Source organism: Rutidosis leptorrhynchoides, chromosome 1, assembly GCF_046630445.1.
Source record: "Rutidosis leptorrhynchoides isolate AG116_Rl617_1_P2 chromosome 1, CSIRO_AGI_Rlap_v1, whole genome shotgun sequence".
Taxonomy (NCBI): Eukaryota; Viridiplantae; Streptophyta; class Magnoliopsida; order Asterales; family Asteraceae; genus Rutidosis; species Rutidosis leptorrhynchoides.
The window spans coordinates 54,463,041-54,476,690 of record NC_092333.1 but is presented as its reverse complement, the minus strand read 5'-3'; the positions used below and the strand labels follow the sequence as shown (position 1 = coordinate 54,476,690).

General features: G+C 31.0%; 1 non-coding gene across 1 annotated transcript; it reads left to right on the top strand.

The window, feature by feature from the left end:
* The first annotated feature begins 5,396 nt into the window (after positions 1–5,396).
* LOC139886966 (small nucleolar RNA R71) lies at positions 5,397–5,503 on the top strand. Its single transcript, XR_011772822.1, has one exon. It is a non-coding gene; the product is annotated as a small nucleolar RNA R71 (small nucleolar RNA).
* The last annotated feature ends 8,147 nt before the right edge of the window (positions 5,504–13,650 follow it).

Sequence of the window (13,650 nt, the reverse complement as noted above, 5' to 3'; positions counted from 1 at the left end):
ACCTGTGAGATAGAATTCTCAGTGACCTGCTTTAGCCCACTCATAAGATAGTCGGACTAATTGGTTTTCCATAGCTACATAGGCATAACCTCGAGCATTCAACGATTTTTCTTCGAAACATATGAACGGTCCTTCTCTGCATAAAGTAACGAATTTGGTATTGGAATATGTCTGATTCATCGAGCATTTTCCTTCGTGTGACCATTTTCCGCATTTGTGACATCTTTCAAGGTGTCGTGCTCTTCTTTTCGCTGCGGATTTTGATTTTCCTTTACCAAAAAGTAACTTATTATGATCGTTTCTGAGTTCTTTTCTTACTCCGTCTAATTTGGCTCTTATTACTGATACCAGGTCACTCGGAAGTGTGTCATTATTACGTTTAGTAATCAAAGCGTGTAGTATTAGATCATGGTTCAGATCAAAGGAATTCTTCATCTCGTAAAACCTAAAAAAATAAAAATTCAGAATGGGGGGAGAAGACTAGTTCTTTAGGGTCTGCTAGGGAAAGACCATTCGGATTCCATTCTCGAGAACTACACGAAAATAGAATATCTAACTCTAACAGAAATACATATTACCCTAAAAAGATTCGAACCTCCCCACACTTAGTTAGATGTGGTGTTGAAATTGTGATTAACTTCATTGTCAACTTCCATCGGACCATGTATGTAATGTTTAACTCTGTGACCATTAACTTTAAATTTAATCCCATTTGAATTTATTAATTCTATTGTTCCGTATGGGAAAACTCTTTTGACTATAAATGGTCCAGACCATCTTGATTTTAATTTTCCAGGAAATAGCTTGAATCGTGAATTGAAAAGAAGAACTCTATCTCCTTTTTTAAATTCTTTTGAACTTCTGATTCTTTTATCATGCCATTTCTTCGTTCTTTCTTTATAGATTAACGAATTTTCGTATGCTTCATGTCTTAATTCTTCTAATTCATTTAGTTGACTTAATCGTAGACGTCCGGCTTCATGTAAATCAAGATTACATGTCTTCAAAGCCCAAAATGCTTTGTATTCAATTTCTACTGGAAGATGACATGCTTTTCCGTAAACGAGTTTAAAAGGTTTGGTTCCAATTGGAGTTTTGTAGGCTGTTCTAAAAGCCCAGAGTGCATCCTCCAATTTCATGGACCATTCCTTCGGATTTGATCCTACAGCTTTCTCTAGAATACGTTTTAATGCTCGGTTGGTATTTTAAACTTGTCCACTTGTTAGTGGATGATAAGCGGTTAAGATTTTATGAGTTACTCCATATCTTTTGAGAACTTTCTCAAGTTGATTGTTACAAAAATGAGTACCCCGGTCACTTATTAAAGCTTTCGGTGTTCCAAACCTTGCAAAAAGACGTTTTAAAAAATTGACTACAACTCGAGCATCGTTAGTTGGGAGAGCTTGTGCTTCCGCCCATTTAGATACATAATCAATGGCAACGAGAATGTAGAGATTATTATGAGATTTTGGAAATGGACCCATAAAGTCAATACCCCAAATGTCAAATACTTCACATACTTGAATGACATTTTGTGGCATTTCATCACGTTGACTTATTTTTCTGGCCCTTTGACAAGCATCACAGGATTTACAAAGAAGGTGTGCGTCTTTGAAAATTGTAGGCCAATAGAATCCAGCATCGTAAACTTTTCTTGCTGTGAGCTGAGGCCCATAATGCCCTCATGTTGGTCCTGTGTGATAATGGTTTAAGATTTGACTGGCTTCATCTCCGAATACACATCGGTGTATTATTCCATCGGGACAACTTTTAAACAAATGTGGATCTTCCCAGAAATAGTGTTTTATATCACTAAAGAATTTCTTTCGTTTTTGGTACGACAATCCTTTTTCAAGGAATCCACATACTAAATAATTTACATAATCTGCAAACCATGGAATTTCACTATAATCTATCTTCAATAGATATTCATCAGGAAAGTTGTCTTGTATGGTCGATTCATTTAGAACTTCTAATTCGGTATTTTCAAGACGAGAAAGATGATCAGCGGCGAGATATTCTGCTCCCTTTTTATCTCGGATTTCAATATCGAACTCGTGTAAGAGTAAGATCCAACGGATTAATCTTGGTTTAGCATCTTGTTTCGAAAATAGGTATCTAAGAGCAGAATGGTCAGTATAGACCACCGTTTTTGCTAGAACGAGATATGAACGAAATTTGTCAAAAGCAAAGACAATAGCAAGGAGTTCTTTTTCAGTAGTTGTGTAATTCGTTTGTGCTCCTTGTAACGTCTTACTAGCATAATAAATAGGTTGAAATCGTTTTTCAATCCTTTGTCCTAAAACGGCTCCCATTGCAAAATCACTTGCATCGCACATTAGTTCAAATGGTAGATTCTAATTTGGAGTTATCATGATTGGTGCATTAGTTAGTTTTTCTTTAAGAATATTAAAAGATTTGATGCATTCATCTGAAAAGATGAATGGAGCATCCTTTTCTAGGAGTTTATTCATAGGAGTGGCAATTTTAGAAAACTCTTTTATGGAACGTCGGTAAAAACCGGCATGTCCTAGAAAACTCCTAACTCCTCTAACATTAGTGGGATGTAGAAGTTTAGCAATTACATCTACTTTAGCTCTATCCACTTCAATTCCTTCCTTTGAAATTTTATGACCAAGAACGATGCCTTCTTTAACCATGAAATGGCATTTCTCCCAATTAAGTACTAGATTTGATTGTTCGCATCTAATAAGCATTCGTTCAAGATTAACTAGACATGATTCAAATATATCACCGAAGACTAAAAAGTCATCCATGAAAACTTCCATGCATTCCTCTATCATGTCGTGAAAAATCGCCATCATGCACCTTTGAAAGGTTGCAGGGGCGTTGCAAAGTCCAAATGGCATGCGTTTATAAGCAAAAGTACCATAAGGGCACGTGAACGTGGTTTTCTCTTGGTCCTCGGGTGCTATTGGAATTTGAAAATATCCGAAAAAACCATCAAGAAAACAATAGTAACTATTTCCGGCTAATCTTTCCAACATTTGATCAATGAAAGGTAAGGGAAAGTGATCTTTTCTGGTGGCGTCATTTAATTTTCTATAATCAATACAAACATGCCATCATGTTACAGTCCTAGTAGGAATAAGCTCATTTTTCTCATTTGTGATGACAGTCATGCCACCCTTCTTAGGTACGCACTGAACTGGGCTTACCCATGGACTATCAGAGATTGGATAAATTAAACCTGCATCTAGCAGTTTTATAATTTCTTTCTTAACAACATCTTGCATATTAGGATTTAGTCTTCGTTGGCGTTGCACATACGTTTAATGACCTTCTTCCATAAGGATTTTATGTGTGCAATACGAAGGACTTATTCCTTTAATGTCATGAATCTTCCATGCAATAGCTGGTTTATGAGCTTTTAGCACAGTAATGAGTTGATATTTTTTATTTTCAGTAAGAGAAGACGATATTATTACAGGTAATTCAGATTCACCATGTAAATAAGCATATTCCAAATGGTTTGGAAGTGGCTTTAACTCTAATGTCGGTGGTTCTTCTATCGATGATTTATATCGATATATGTCTTCTTCTTTTAGCATTTGAATTTCTTCTGTTGTTGGTTCATATCCATTAGCCATAATTGTAGCTAACATTTCAGTTTCATCAATTGGTTCAGTTCCTTCTCCTAAAGAACATTCTCCTGTTCCTTGTAATTCTGGAAATTCTTCTAATAATTCTGCATGTGAATCTATAGTTTGAATATAATAACATGTATCATCTGCAGATTGCGGTTGTTGCATTGCTCTATCAACAGAAAAGGTAACACTCTCGTCCTCTATACTTAGGGTCAGTTTCTTACCGAACACGTTTATTATTGCTTTAGCCGTGTTTAAGAATGGTCTTCCTAATATGAGAGGAACTCGAGAATCTTCTTCCATGTCCTGAATAACAAAATCTACTGGAAATACTAAAGTACCAACTTTAACTGGCATGTTCTCCATTATCCCTCTAGGATATTTTACTGATCGATCTGCTAGTTGTATACTTATTTGTGTTGGTTTCAATTCTCCAAGGTCTAGTTTAGCGTATAGTGAATTCTGCATTAAATTTTTACTAGCACCTAAGTCTGCCAATGCTTCTATTGAACTAAGACTAACCAGAAAACATGGAATTGTGAAACTTCCTGGATCTGATAATTTTTCTGGTATTTTATTCAACAGCACTGCAGAACAATTAGCATTCATAGTAACAGCCGAGAGTTCTTCCATTTTCTTTCTATTTGTGATTAGATCTTTCAAGAATTTGGCATATCTAGGCATTCCTGATATTACATCAATGAAAGGAAGATTAACATTTATCTGTTTAAACATATCCAAGAATTTGGATTGCTCGGCTTCAAGTCTTTCTTTTCTCATTTTACTCGGGTAAGGAAGTGGTGGTTGGTATGGTTTAACATAAGGTTTAGCCTTAACTGTGTTATCTTCATTAACCTTATCAACTACCGGTTCTGTTTCTTATCTTACTCAGGCTGTGGTTCTTGTGTAGTAGGAATAGAATCATCAGAAATTACAGGTATTTCAGGTGGTTTAAGTGTAATACCACTTCTTGTGGTAATGGCTTTAGCTGTTTCATTCCGGGGGTTAGCATTTGTATCACTAGGTAAACTTCCCGGTTTTCTTTCAACTATTAACCTTGCTAGGTTGCTCACTTCTTGTTCCAAATTTTGAATAGAAGCTTGTTGATTTCTAAATGCTTGAGCATTTTGTTCATTGGTTTGTTTCTGAGATGTGAAAAACTGCGTTTGAGATTCAGCTAGCTTCGACATCATATCTTCTAAATTTGGCTTTTTATCATCGGTTTGTGGTGGTTTGTTTTGAAAATTAGGTCTTTGCTGATTGTAAGTATTATTGGATACTTGCTGATTACTAGGACCTTGTTGGTTGTTGTATGGAACATTTCGGTTATAGTTCTGATTTTGATTGTAGATTGGTCTTGGCGGTTGATAATTATTCTGATAATTATTTCCAGGCCTTTGGTTTATGTATGAAACATTCTCTCTTTGTTCCATTGTTAGTTCAATACTGAGACAATCTTTTGTCAAATGTGGTCCTCCATACTGCTCACAACTAATTCGTATTGAGTGGATATCTTTAGTCATCTTTTCCATTCATCTCTCGATAGCATCTATCTTTGCAGAAATGGAATCAAAGTCATTGCTAGAATCGGCTCTAGCTGCTTTAGATGATCTAACGATATATTTTTCTTGATGCCACTCATGTGAGTGGGAAGCAGTGTTATCAATAATTTTGTAAGCGTCAGTTGCTGTTTTCTTCATAATGGAACCACCAGCTGCTATATCTATGTATTTTCTTTTAATGATGTCGCATCCTTGGTAGAATATTTGTACTATTTGACAGGTGTCTAAACCATGTTGCGGACATCCTCTCAATAACTTTCCAAATCTTGTCCATGCTTCATATAAAGTTTCATTTGGCTTTTGTGTGAACGTAACAATTTCTCCTTGAAGTCTTACGGCTTTAGATGCCGGAAAGAATTGTTTAAGAAATTTTTCAACTAAAACGTCCCATGTATCAATCGCCCCTTCAGGTAACGATTCTAACCAATCTTTGGCTTCTCCCTTTAAAGTCCAGAGAAATAACATGAGATATATCTGTTCATCCTCCACTTCTCTTATTTTAAATAGTGTACAGATCCTATTAAAGGTACGAAGATGTTCATTTGGATCTTCCTTCGGTGCACCACTAAATTGGCATTGATTAGTTACCATGTGTAGGATTTGTCCTTTGATTTCATAGTCTGGCGCATTAATGTCAGGTTGAGTAATTGTGTGACCTTGGCCAGTGCGTTTAGCTCTCATTCGGTCCTCCATACTTAGAGGTTCCAGATTTTCCATAATTGAATTTGTTGAATCTGAATCACTAGAGGATTCTGATTTAATGGTTGGTTCCTCGACAATTTCTGTTTGAATGATTGGTGGTTCCGGAGGAAAGATTAGTGGTTCAGGATCTCTGAATTGTCCCTGAATATCCTCTAGATTCTCAATTGTGATGTCGGGTTCAAAAAAATGGATTATCGAAAATTTGAATTGGAGTACTTGGTCGACTTGATGACGATTCTAAAGAAAAATCAACGGCGAAAATATTTGCTAGATGTCTTGATCGAGTTACAGGTGGTGAACGTATAAAAGGTGGTGAACGGTTTGCTCGGTGCATTCACTGAATATCCTATTAGTTATAAAAGATAAAAAAAATATATAAGTTATCAAAATAATATACTTTTCTGCTTTTGCCCACGTTTCAAATAGCCAATAGATGCAGCAGGGAGCCAGAACCCTTTAAATCGGAAGCTCACAACTCAGCCACTAACAAATCCAACTATTACTACGAAGCAGAAAATTTGGATGTCTATCAATTTAACCACTCAAAATAATTTTTCGTTGAAATTTAAAGAAATTTTAGAGAAGAAATAGAAAATTCTAAATCCTAAAAACTAGAGCGGCGAGAAATAAGAAAGAAAAAGAGTGCTTCGAAAAACGTCAAAAAATAAATAGTCGAAAAATAATAAAAAGAACGTAGCGCGTCGAAACTTAAAAGTCAAAAAACTAAAAATTAAAAGTTGCGTCTAAAGATATTAAAGCTTAAAAGAAATACTATATTCCAAATGGCAATAACTTAAAAAGGTACTAAAATTTTAAAATGGCGTCGCAAAATTCTAAAGCACTTAATTCTTAGTCTAAAGAAAAAGCACTTAATGGATTTTACGACAAAACCTAAAAATCTAGAAATAAAAATAACTATGGCAAATACTATATCTTAAAACTAGTTACGAACGAAAAATACAAATATTACGCTAAAACAAATAAAAAGATTCAAAATATAAAAAATAAACTTAAAGTTGTAAAAAGTACAATTTTTATAAAAATATTATTTTTATATTATTATTTTATAAACGTATTAATTTTTATATATTTATAAAACTAAATAAGCTTAATAATACAAATTAATAATAAAAACTAAACTAATTAATTAAAAACTAAACCCTAATTAGGGTTTTAATAATAATAATAATAATTAAACTAAACCCTACTGTCGGCTGAGGTTACCAGGCGGGTCAAATCAAGCCATGCAATCACATGGTTTGATAGTTAAAATTTCATGCGGTCGCATGGGGTAGATTTTCGGGCCAGGATATTGGGCTTCAACAGTGATCGGGCCGCGTTCTTATATTTTTTTTTCCTGTTTTAATATTTATATAAAAGTATTTATATAAATTAAATAAAACTTATATTTTTAAAAACTAAAAATAGAAATAGAAATATTTTATAATTTTATATATTTTTGAACAACTCTTAAATATATATATTTTGTTTTTTTTATATTTTTGTATTTTTAATATTTAAAACGTATATTTTTATAAAAATGATCTAAGACTTAATAAAAATCTTTTTTTTTATATATATAGCGTCGCGCTTTCGGCGTTTTAGTGTCCCCGGCAGCGGCGCCAAAAATACTTGATGTGTGCGAGGTGGTGTACAAAATAGTTATATTTTTACTACAAAATACTATTAAATACGATACAATTTTACACATGATATTTATTTATTTATAGAATGGATATACCTAAACCTTGCTACAACACTTATAGGCAGTGTACCTAATCGTACAGTAGTGTAGTTTTTAGTAAGTCCGGTTCGTCCTCAGGGAACTCGCCAAGTTTAACGCTATATTTTTTTAACTTATAATTGTAAAAATACAAAAATATATATAAGTAGTATTATTATTATAAAAGGGGGTTTTTACCATTTAATGACCAGTTTGTCGATTTTAAAACTTAAGTCGCAGTTAAAACCTAATGTAAAATATTAAAAATAAATATAACTTAATTTAAAGCGTAAAGTAAATGATAATAATGAAATTGCGATAAATAAAAGTGCGATAAATAAAATTGCGATAATTAAAAAGTACGATAATTAAAATGAAAATAAATAAAAGTGCGATAATTAAAAGTGCAATTAAATATGAAATAAAGAAAATTAAATATGAAATAAAGGAATTATGCTTATTTAAACTTCCGTAATCATGATGTTTGACGTGTTGATTTTAGTTTATTCCCATGGGTTAATTGTCCTTTGTCCTGGATTATTTGATATGTCTATACGGTTTTGTCCATAATTGTCCATCAGTCATAATCATAAAGTGTGGAAGTCTTCGTCAAATTATTCTTATTCTCCAAGTCAAATATTCCAACTAATTGGGGATTCAAATTGTAACAAGGTCTTAATACTTTGTTTAATGAATACACCAGGTTATCGACTGCGTGTAGACCAAGGTTTTAATAATTTGTTAACAATTACACCAATTACGCTTGAATGTAATCCACCCCTGTTTTAACTAGTCCATTAACTATTAATCCAGTCCCGTGTCCGGTAAAATGAACAATTATTGGTATTTATAGATATCCCGCCCACCGTACCCAGTCAAGCGTATGTGGTTATATATAAATACGTCAAATTATAAGTCTATATATTAAATCAACGAGGTATCATTTAGTTAATATAAATCCCATTAATAGCCCATAGTCTAATTTCCACAAGTGTCGTTCTTTTATCCAAACCCCAATTATGGTTCAAAACCCAATTACCCAATTTTAATATTTAGTCCAACATCATGATTACTTCGGCATTAAATAAGCAAAATAATAACTTAGCTACAAGACATTAATTTAAAAAGGTTGAACATAACTTACAATGATTAAAAATAGCGTAGCGTTACACGGACAGAATTTCAACTTACACCCTTACACCATTCGCTAACATACCCTTATTATTAGAATTTAAAATTAAAATTAAAATATAATATATATATATATATATATATATATATATATATATATATAATATATAATATAATATATATATATATATATATATATATATATATATATATATATATATATATATATATATATATATATATATATATATATATATATATATATATATATATATATATATATATATATTATACGAGTGAGATAGAGAGATAGATGGATTGAAAAAGTGTAAAAAATTCGTCCGAAAACGCTGAAATTTATAGATGTGGCCAGGTACCTACTGCCATGCGATCGCATGGATTTAACATTGCTTGGCCATGCATCTGTAACGTGAAGTTTCAAAAACTTTGAACTGTGTTCATATATTCAATTGACCTTCGACTATTGCTAACGATTCACGAACAATTGTTTGTAAATGAATATATATATATATATATATATATATATATATATATATATATATATATATATATATATATATATATATATATATATATATATATATATATATAAATGTAAGGATATATGATAATTTAAAATAATAAAATATAAACTAAACCTTAGAATTATTTATGTAAAACAAAAATACATAGTAAATAAGTTGATATATATATATATACACATATTTATATATATGAAATATGAACATAAGTGATACTATATATATTAAATTATAAATATTTAATATAAGTTATAATATATAATATATGATTGGTAATCAGGATAAAATTTATAAATTGTAATATATTAAATTACAAGTTTGGATAAAAATTGTTATATTAACAACAACTACATTATGAACATTAATATGAATATTTGAATAACTATTATCATCATATGAAATATAGATATATGAATATGAAAAATTCGATATATATATATTATTGATATTATTATTATTATCATTATTAGCTCATTAATATTATTAATATTGAAGTTTATATAATTAATATTATTATTATTATGTTTCCTACTATATTTAATATATATATATATATATATATATATATATATATATATATATATATATATAACTATATGAACATTTCAGTTAGATATATATAAGTAAATACAGATATTCAATTAAATAAATATATAAATACAAATTATATAAATATAAAATAAATATATAAATACAAAATATAATTCTATTGATATATAATAATTATATGGATATAATAGATATACCACTATGGATATAGATGCAGGTACACGAAATCAAGTATAACAGATAATATATAGATACATATACGTTTACAAGATACAAGATTTATATGTATAATATATATATATATATATATATATATATATATATATATATATATATATATATATATATAATTATGATAAAATACAGATAAATGAAAAGTGAAAATTTCTGTTTCATATCGTAATCAACTGCAGTTGATTTATTTTTTTGTTTTGAGCTCGTACACATCAAATATTCCATCACAGAACAATCCAAAATCTGTTTGAGGTCAGTATCAGATTTCAAAACAATACAAAATTCAGTATAAGACTTTATCGTTCAATATTTTCTCTATTTCTCTTTTTCACGTACGAATGATTCCTTCTGTCGATGGATTTTGATGTAAAAATTTGATTAAATCCAGCTATAAACGAAACAAAAACGAGTCACATTATCAAACCTATAATCACCAAACCCATTCTCCTTCGTGAACCTCATTGGAACAACCTTCAAACACAAACACCACGATCGAACACCAACTTCTCTCTCTCTCTATCCTCTCTCTTTTCTCTTCTACTTAGACGAGACCCATTTGTTCCCCAGCTGCAAATCATAGTGTACATCGCTTGTATCATAATCGATTGCCACAACTATTTCTCTCTACCTCTTACATAAAATCACCCAAGTAAACAATCATGAACACCATCAAAGCCAAACCTGCAACTCATTATTCTAATGCTATATATACCCGTTTCTGTCTTCTTCGCCTGATACTCCATTTTTTTGCTGCAGTCTGCAACCTCCTGTCGAATTGATGATACATATTACTGCTACACCGAATGTTTCCTTTGTTGCCGTCGTGAAACCACAAAACCGCCAACACCCAACATATTTTTTTTAAACTTTTTTGTTTTTTTTTTTTGTTTTTGTTTTGCTATTGATGTAGTTTCCTGCAAATAATCAATTAGATCCAAGCCACCACCTACATAATATATATTCTTTTGGTTTATGGTAGACAATTACAAAAGGGAATAACCCCACTTGAACAAAAAGAAACCGAATTTTTCTTTGATTGTTGGACCACACGTTATTTTTTTATTTTTTCTTCTTTTCTCTCGAATACTCATTTATCTATATTGGACTGAATTTTTTTTTCTTTGACACCGCCATCTCACGATATATTTGGGCCTTTGGGTCATTTGGGCTTTTGATGAGCCAAGAACCAACTCAAGAAAACCATTCAATCATTTAACTCTTGCACCTGTTTTGATTTTTCGAACGAACCCAGGAACTGAGGTAGATACAATTGTTTTTTGTTCGCTGTTTTGATGATGAAGGGAATGAAGGATGAATACGATGGAGGAGAGGGAGAACATGAATGATGATGATATCATCATAAACGATGATGATCATGAAAATAATAACAAAGATAATATACGTATACACTAGGATGATGTCGAGGTTATGAAATTGATAATGACTATGAGCTTATGACTAGTCTAAAACTATGGCGGGTTATAATGATAATATCGTTATGATGTTATGAAGAAGAAGAACAGACAGGAATGGGTTTTATAAATTTCAATCCAATTTAAATCAGAAAAGCGGAATTGGTGGAGTGGTTAAGTGTTGGTGCGGATTAACGAGAGGTCTTGGGTTCGAACCCGGACCAAGGCAGTTATTTTTAACCTTTCCATTTGAGGTAGTTACTTACTCATTTTATTTTTATTATTATTATTATTATTGTTATTATTATTATTATTTTTACTATTATTATTACTAATTATTATTATTATTATTTATTATTCTTACTAAGATTAATTATTACTAATCTTAGTGATATGATTATTAATAAAGTTAATATTGTCATCATTATTGATATTACTAAGTATGATCCTTAAGAAATATTAGTATTATTATGAAATTTATTATTAGTATCACTCTTACTAATATTACTACAAATAGATTTTTTTTACAATAATATTAATATCACATATCACTATATCTTTATTATTAAAAATGATATTAATTAAATTATATATAAATATATCAATATATAAATATATATTTTAGAAACCTTAATGAAAATTATTATTTTCATAAATAATAGATATTATAATGAATTAGTAAATTACTCTAATAATAAATTTTTCTAACAAAGGATATAATTTATATCATTATTAATAATATATAAAGATCTGTTCGATTACGATTATATGTGTTAATATATATATAAAAATGATATAGGTTCGTGAATCCGAGGCCAACCCTAAATTTGTTCAATGTCGTCATATGTATTTTTACTACAAAATACAGTATGGTGAGTTCATTTGCTCCCTTTTTACTCATTACATTTTTGGGCTGAGAATACATGCAAATGTTTATTAACTGCTTTATAATATTTATATGTGTGAGTTCATTTGATTCCCTTTTACTCTTTACATTTTTGGGACTGAGAATACATGCGTTGTTTTTACAACTACTTTATTAAATGCTTTTGAAATATATTTTGAACTGTGAATACATGAATTGCTTTTATAAATGTTTGACGAGATAGACACAAGCAAAACATTCCTCGAATGAATTATGTGGACATGATAATTGCCACCATTGAATTATGTGGACATAATAATTGCCACCGTTGAATTATGTGGACATGATAATTGCCACCGTTGAATTATGTGGGCATGATAATTGCCACCATTGAATTATGTGGACATGATAATTGCCACCAATTGATATGAATGTTATGTATCGAGAGAATGATTTTATACACAGGTTATGTGTATGTTATTTTGTGCACAAGATATGTGTACGGTTATTATGATTTATGAAAATGGTTTCGTACATGAGAAAGGTGTACTGTATTTAAAAGATATTGCATGTATATTACAGGTGGGTATAGGATTCGGGCCCATTTGTACCATGCAGGATTTAAATCTTGTGGTCTATCAAAATGATGAATTTTATTATTTTATGATAAACCTATGAACTCACCAACCTTTTGGTTGACACTTTAAAGCATGTTTATTCTCAGGTATGAAAGAAACATTTCGCTGTGCATTTGCTCATTTTAAAGACAGTTTTTGGAGTCGATCATCGCAATGGAACCAGTTGTTGGTGACTTCGTCCAGATAAATTAGGATGGGTCCTTTCAGTTGGTATCAGAGCGGTGGTCGTAGCGAACCAGGTCTTGCATTAGTGTGTCTAACTAGTAGTCGTTAGGATGCATTAGTGAGTCTGGACTTCGACCGTATCTGCATATCAAAAGTTTTGCTTATCATATCGTGTCGAAAATTACCATCTTATCACCCTTAGGAAAGTACCTGCTTATCATTCTTAGTCTAAACACATCTTACTGCATTGATTGCATGAATAGTGTATAGACAAAATTCATATCTTAGCGTATCTCTTATTGTTACCTTTGCCTGACAGCTTCTGTAGATTTCTCCGTAACTTATGGGATTTTAGTATTATATATGCATATGTAAATTATGTATTGCAGGGTACTAATCTACATCCTATAATCTATTTCTTATCGAAAAATCCTTCATCTGATCGTACGAGATGAATCCCTCAACCAGTTCGAATTCCTCGGATTCCGACAGCTATTCCGATATGGAGTTTCACCTAAG